The sequence below is a fragment of the Arachis ipaensis genome, chromosome B2 (genome assembly GCF_059453495.1).
Source record: "Arachis ipaensis isolate K30076 ecotype BB chromosome B2, ASM5945349v1, whole genome shotgun sequence".
In the NCBI taxonomy this organism is placed as follows: Eukaryota; Viridiplantae; Streptophyta; class Magnoliopsida; order Fabales; family Fabaceae; genus Arachis; species Arachis ipaensis.
In genome coordinates, this window is record NC_142437.1 from 73,294,404 (window position 1) to 73,301,651 (window position 7,248).

Below are 7,248 nucleotides of genomic sequence, written 5' to 3' on the forward strand. Positions count from 1 at the left end.
TGCAGGGCGTTAGTGACAGACGCAAAAGGATAGTAAATCCTATTCCAGCATGATCGAGAACCGACAGATGAATAGCCGTGCCGTGACAGGGTGCTTGAGCATATTATTCACTGAGAGGATAAGATGAAGCCATTGACAAGGGTGATGCCTCCAGACGATTAGCCGTGCCGTGACAGGGCATTGGATCATTTTCCCGAGAGATGACCGAAAGTAGCCATTGACAGTGGTGATGTATCACATAAAGCCAGCCATGGAAAGGAACAAGACTGATTGGATGAAGATAGCAGGAAAGCAGAGGTTCAGAGGAACGAAAAGCATCTCCATTCGCTTATCTGAAATTCCTACCAATGATTTACATAAGTATCTCTATCCCTATTTTATTATATAATATTCGAAAACACCATTATCACTTTATATCTGCCTGACTGAGATTTACAAGGTGACCATAGCTTGCTTCATACCAACAATCTCCGTGGGATTCGACCCTTACTCACGTAAGGTATTACTTGGACGACCCAGTGCACTTGCTGGTTAGTTGTATCGAAGTTGTGACATATTATGAATGTGTAATCACGATTACGCGTACCAAGTTGCTCACGTGCCAGGAATAGTTTGAGCCTGGACATCACAATTTCGTGCACCAAGTTTTTGGCGCCGTTGCCGGGGATTGTTCGAGTTTGGACAACTGACGGTTCATCTTGTTGCTCAGATTAGGTAATTTTCTTTTTGTTTTCTTTTCAAAAATTTTTCAAAAATATTTCTAAAATTTTCTCATCTGTTTTCAAAAAAAAATAAAAATGTTTTCAAAAATATATTTTTATTCAAAATTTTGAAGAATGAATTCTAGTGTTTCATGAAGCATGTAAAGCCTGGCTGGCTGTAAAGCCATGTCTAAATTTATTTGGACTGAGGCTTGCAATTTGTTATCAAGAGCAATATACTCTGGTGTTTAATGCTGAAGCTTGGCTGGCCATTGGCCATGTCTAGTGTTTTGGACTGGAGCTTTCTTTGAAAGCTTGGCTGGCTAGTGAGCCATGTCTAATTCCTGGACTGAAGCTTTAGACTAAAAATGCAAGATTCCTGGAATTCATATTAAAAATTTTGGAATCCTTATTTTTCTTTTTTTTATTAATTTTTCAAAAAATCCAAAAAAAATTAGAAAATCATAAAAAAATCAAAAATATTTTTCTGTTTCTTGTTTGAGTCTTGAGTCACATTATAAGTTTGGTGTCACTTGCATATGCATCTTACATTTTTCGAAAATATCATGTATTCATAGTGTTCTTCATGATCTTCAAGTTGTTCTTGGTAAGTCTTCTTGTTTGATCTTGATGATTTTTTGTTTTGTGTCTTTTCTTGTTTTTCATATGCATTCTTGAATTCTTAGTGTCTAAGCATTAAAGAATTCTAAGTTTGGTGTCTTGCATGTTTTCTTTGCATTAAAAATTTTTTAAAATGTGTTCTTGATGTTCATCATGATCTTCATAGTGTTCTTGGTGTTCATCTTGACATTCATAGCATCCTTGCATGCATTCATTGTTTTGATCTAAAAATTTCATGCATTGCATAATTTTCACGTTTTCATAAAAATTCAAAAAAATAAAAAAAAAATATCTTTCCCTTTTTCTCTCATCAAATTCGAAAATTTGAGTTGACTTTTTCAAAAATGTTTAAAATCAAGTTGTTTCTTATAAGTCAAATCAAATTTTCAATTTGAAAATCTTATCTTTTTCAAAATCTTTTTCAAAAATCAAATCTTTTTCTAAATTCTTAGTTATTTTCGAAAATTCCAAAAATATTTTTCAAAAATCTTTTTCTTATTTTTATACCAAATTTTCGAAAATAACATAATCAATTAATGTTTTGATTCAAAAATTTGAAGTTTGTTACTTGCTTGTTAAGAAAGATTCAAACTTTAAGTTCTAGAATCATATCTTGTGATTTCTTGTGAATCAAGTCATTAATTGAGATTTTAAAAATCAAATCTTTTTCAAAATTAGTTTCTAAAATATCTTCTTATCTTATCTTTTTCAAAAATATCTTTTCAAAATATCTTTTCTAACTTCCTAACTTCTTATCTTTTCAAAATTGGTTTTCAAAATTTGTTTCAACTAACTAGCTAACTTTTTGTTTGTTTCTTAACTTTTTCAAAACTACCTAACTAACTCTCTCTCTCTAATTTTCGAAAATATCTTCCCTCTTTTTCAAAAATTTCCTTTTAATTAACTAATTATTCTTATTTTTTTATTTTTGATTTTAAAAATTTTCGAAAATTACTAACATTTTTCAAAAACCATTTTCGAAAATCACTAACTCTTTTTCAAAAAAAAAAAAATATTTTCGAAAATTCTCCCTCTCCCATCTCATTCTATTTATTCATTCATATCCTAACATCTCATCTCACATCTCTGCCATCCTCACAGTTGTGTTTCTTCCATTATATTACATTCTTTGTCTCCACCTCTTCTTCTACTCACACAGGGATCCTTATACTGTGGTATAAAGGATCTCTATTATTATTATTATTTTTCTGTGCCTTCTTCTTTGTCATATGAGTAGGAGCAAGGATAAGAACATTCTTGTGGAAGCAGATCCGGAACCTGAAAGGACTCTGAAGAAAAAATTAAGAGAGGCTAAAATACAACAATCCAGAGATAACCTTTCAGAAATTTTCGAACAGGAAGAGGAGATGGCAGCCGAAAATAATAATAATGTAAGGAAGATGCTTGGTGACTTTACTGCACCTAATTCCAATTTACATGGAAGAAGCGTCTCCATTCCTGCCATTGGAGCAAACAACTTTGAGCTGAAACCTCAATTAGTTTCTCTGATGCAGCAGAACTGCAAGTTTCATGGACTTCCATCTGAAGATCCTTTTCAGTTCTTAACTGAATTCTTGCAGATATGTGATACTGTTAAGACTAATGGAGTAGATCCTGAAGTCTACAGGCTCATGCTTTTTCCTTTTGCTGTAAGAGACAGAGCTAGATTATGGTTGGATTCTCAACCCAAAGATAGCCTAAACTCTTGGGATAAGCTGGTCACGGCTTTCTTAGCCAAGTACTTTCCTCCTCAAAAGCTGAGCAAGCTTAGAGCTGATGTTCAAACCTTCAGACAGAAAGAAGGTGAATCCCTCTATGAAGCTTGGGAAAGATACAAACAGTTGACCAAAAAGTGTCCTTCTAACATGCTTTCAGAATGGACCATCCTGGATATATTCTATGATGGTTTATCTGAGCTATCAAAGATGTCACTGGACACTTCTGCAAGTGGATCCATTCACCTAAAGAAAACGCCTGCAGAAGCTCAAGAACTCATTGACATGGTTGCTAATAACCAGTTCATGTACACCTCTGAAAGGAATCCTGTGAACAATGGGACGCCTATAAAGAAGGGAGTTCTTGAGGTTGATACTCTGAATGCCATATTGGCTCAGAATAAAATATTGACTCAGCAAGTCAATATGATCTCTCAGAGTCTGAATGGAATGCAAGCTGCATCCAACAGTACTCAAGAGGCTTCTTCTGAAGAAGAAGCCTATGATCCTGAGAACCCTGCAATAGCAGAGGTAAATTACTTAAGTGAACCTTATGGAAACACCTATAACTCAACATGGAGAAATCATCCAAATTTCTCATGGAAGGATCAAAAGCCCCAACAAGGCTTTAATAATGGTGGAAGAAACAGGTTTAGCAATAGCAAGCCTTTTCCATCATCAACTCAGCAACAGACAGAGAACTCTGAACAAAATGCTTCTAATTTAGCAAATCTAGTCTCTGATCTATCTAAGGCCACTGTAAGTTTCATGAATGAAACAAGGTCTTCCATTAGAAATCTGGAAGCACAAGTGGGCCAGCTGAGTAAAAGGATCACTGAAATCCCTCCTAGTACTCTCCCAAGCAATACAGAAGAGAACCCAAAAGGAGAGTGCAAGGCCATTGACATAAGCACCATGGCCGAACCTGTAAGGGAAGGAGAGGACGTGAATCCCAAGGAGGAAGACCTCCTGGGACGTCCAGTGATCAATAAGGAGCTTCCCTCTGAGGAATCAAAGGACTCTGAGGCCCATCTAGAGACCATAGAGATTCCATTGAACCTCCTTATGCCCTTCATGAGCTCTGATGAGTATTCCTCTTCTGAAGAGAATGAGGATGTTACTGAAGAGCAAACTGCCAAGTTTCTTGGTGCAATCAAGAAGCTGAATGCCAAATTATTTGGCATTGATACTTGGGAAGTTGAACCTCCCTTGTTCATCAATGAACTGAGTGATCTGGATCAACTGACATTACCTCAGAAGAGACAGGATCCTGAAAAGTTCATAATACCCTGTACCATAGGCACTATGATCTTTAAAGCTCTGTGTGACCTTGGTTCAGGAATAAACCTCATGCCCCTCTCTGTAATAGAGAAACTGGGAATCTATGGGGTGCAAGCTGCTAAAATCTCACTAGAGATGGCAGACAGCTCAAGAAAATAGGCTTATGGACAAGTAGAGGACGTGTTAGTAAAGGTTGAAGGCCTTTACATCCCTGCTGATTTCATAGTCCTGGATACTGGAAAGGAAGAGGATGAATCCATCATCCTAGGAAGACCTTTCCTGGCCACAGCAAGAGCTGTGATTGATGTTGACAGAGGTGAAATATTCCTTCAATGGAATGAGAACTCCCTTGTGTTTAAAACTCAAGGATCTCCCTCTGCAACCATGGAGAGGAAGCAGAAAAAGCTTCTCTCAAAGCAGAGTCAACCAGAGCCCTCACAGTCAAACTCTAAGTTTGGTGTTGGGAGGTCACAACCAAACTCTAAGTTTGGTGTTGAACTCCCATATCCAAACTCTAAGTTTGGTATTGGAGAGTTTCAACAAAGCTCTGCCCATCTGTGAGGCTCCATGAGAGCCCACTGTCAAGCTATTGACATTAAAGAAGCGCTTGTTGGGAGGCAACCTAATGTTTATTTATCTAACTCTATTATTTTTGTTTTTCATGTTTTCTTAGATTCATGATCATGTGGAGTCACAAAATAAATATAAAAATTGAAAACGGAGTCAAAAATAGCAGAAGAAAAATCACACCCTGGAGGAGCATCTGTCTGGCGTTCAGCGCCAGAACAGAGCATGGTGCTGGCGCTGAACGCCCAAAATGGGCAGCTTCTGAGCGCTGAACGCCAGAACAGGCATGGTTCTGGCATTCAACGCCAGAAATGGCACACAAATGGGCGTTGAACGCCCAAAATGGCCACCAACCTGGCGCTGAATGCCCAGAGTTGGGTACAAAGGCATTTTTACATGCCTAATGGGTGCAGGGATGTAAATTCTTGAACACCTCAGGATCTGTGGACCCCACAGGATCTACTCAGGATCTGTGGACTCCACAGGATCCACTCAGGATCTGTGGACCCCACAGGATCCCCACCTACCTCCACTCACTTCTTCTCACCCCTCTCTTTCACACAACCCCATAAACACTCTTCCCTAAAAACCCCTCACCAATCACCTCAATCTCTCTTCCCCACTAAACCTTCACCACTCACATCCACCCACTCTTCCCAATAAACCTACCTCATAAACTCCACCTACCTTCAAAATTCAAAACCAATTTCCCACCCAAACCCACCCATATGGCCGAACCAATACCCCACCTCCCTACCCTATATAAAGACCTCCATTTGGTGTTGTGATGAGCGGATAATTTATACGCTTTTTGACATTGTTTTTAGTATGTTTTTAGTAGGATCTAGTTACTTTTAGGGATGTTTTCATTAGTTTTTATGTTAAATTCACATTTCTGGACTTTACTATGAGTTTGTGTGTTTTTCTGTGATTTCAGGTATTTTCTGGCTAAAATTGAGGGACTTGAGCAAAAATCAGATTCAGAGGTTGAAGAAGGACTGCTGATGCTGTTGGATTCTGACCTCCCTGCACTCAAAGTGGATTTTCTGGAGCTACAGAACTCACCATGGCGCGCTTCCACTTGCGTTGGAAAGTAGACATCCAGGGCTTTCCAGCAATATATAATAGTCCATACTTTGGCCAAGAATAGACAACATAAACTGGCGTTCAATGCCAGCTTTCTACCCAAATCTGGCGTCCAGCGCCAGAAAAGGAGCCAAAACCAGAGTTGAACGCCCAAACTGGCACAAAAGCTGGCGTTCAACTCCAAGGAGGACCTCTACACGTGTAACAATCAAAGCCCAGCCCAAGCACACACCAAGTGGGCCCCGGAAGTGGATTTATGCATCAATTACTTACTCATGTAAACCCTAGTAGCTAGCTTATTATAAATAGGACCTTTTACTATTGTATTTGGCATCCTGGATTGTATTTTGATCCTGTGATCACGTTTTGGGGGCTGGCCATCTCGGCCATGCCTGGACCTTTCACTTATGTATTTTCAACGGTAGAGTTTCTACACTCCATAGATTAAGGTGTGGAGCTCTGCTGTTCCTCAAAGATTAATGCAAAGTACTTCTGTTTTCTATTCAATTCATCTTATTTCGCTTCTAAGATATCCATTCGCACCCAAGAACGTGATGAAGGTGATGATTATGTGTGACGCTCATCACCATTCTCCCCTATGAACACGTGCCTGACAAACACTTCCGTTCTACATGAAATAAGCTAGAATGAATATCTCTTAGATCTCCTAACCAGAATCTTCGTGGTGTAAGCTAGAATGATGGCGGCATTCAAGAGAATCCGGAAGATCTAAACCTTGTCTGTGGTATTCTGAGTAGGATTCAATGATTGAATGACTGTGACGAGCTCCTAACTCGCGATTGCAGGGCGTTAGTGACAGACGCAAAAGGATAGTAAATCCTATTCCAGCATGATCGAGAACCAACAGATGAATAGTCGTGCCGTGACAGGGTGCGTGAGCATATTATTCACTGAGAGCATAAGATGAAGCCATTGACAAGGGTGATGCCTCCAGACGATTAGCCGTGCCGTGACAGGGCATTGGATCATTTTCCCGAGAGATGACCGAAAGTAGCCATTGACAGTGGTGATGTATCACATAAAGCCAGCCATGGAAAGGAACAAGACTGATTGGATGAAGATAGCAGGAAAGCAGAGGTTCAGAGGAACGAAAAGCATCTCCATTCGCTTATCTGAAATTCCTACCAATGATTTACATAAGTATCTCTATCCCTATTTTATTATATAATATTCGAAAACACCATTATCACTTTATATCTGCCTGACTGAGATTTACAAGGTGACCATAGCTTGCTTCATACCAACAATCTCCGTGG

The 7,248-nt window shown here is 38.9% G+C and overlaps 1 non-coding gene across 1 annotated transcript; it reads right to left on the reverse strand.

Moving 5' to 3' along the window:
• Nucleotides 1-3,085: 3,085 nt before the first annotated feature.
• Nucleotides 3,086-3,193, reverse strand: LOC148574383 (small nucleolar RNA R71). Its single transcript, XR_015905489.1, has one exon. It is a non-coding gene; the product is annotated as a small nucleolar RNA R71 (small nucleolar RNA).
• Between the last annotated feature and the right edge of the window lie 4,055 nt (nucleotides 3,194-7,248).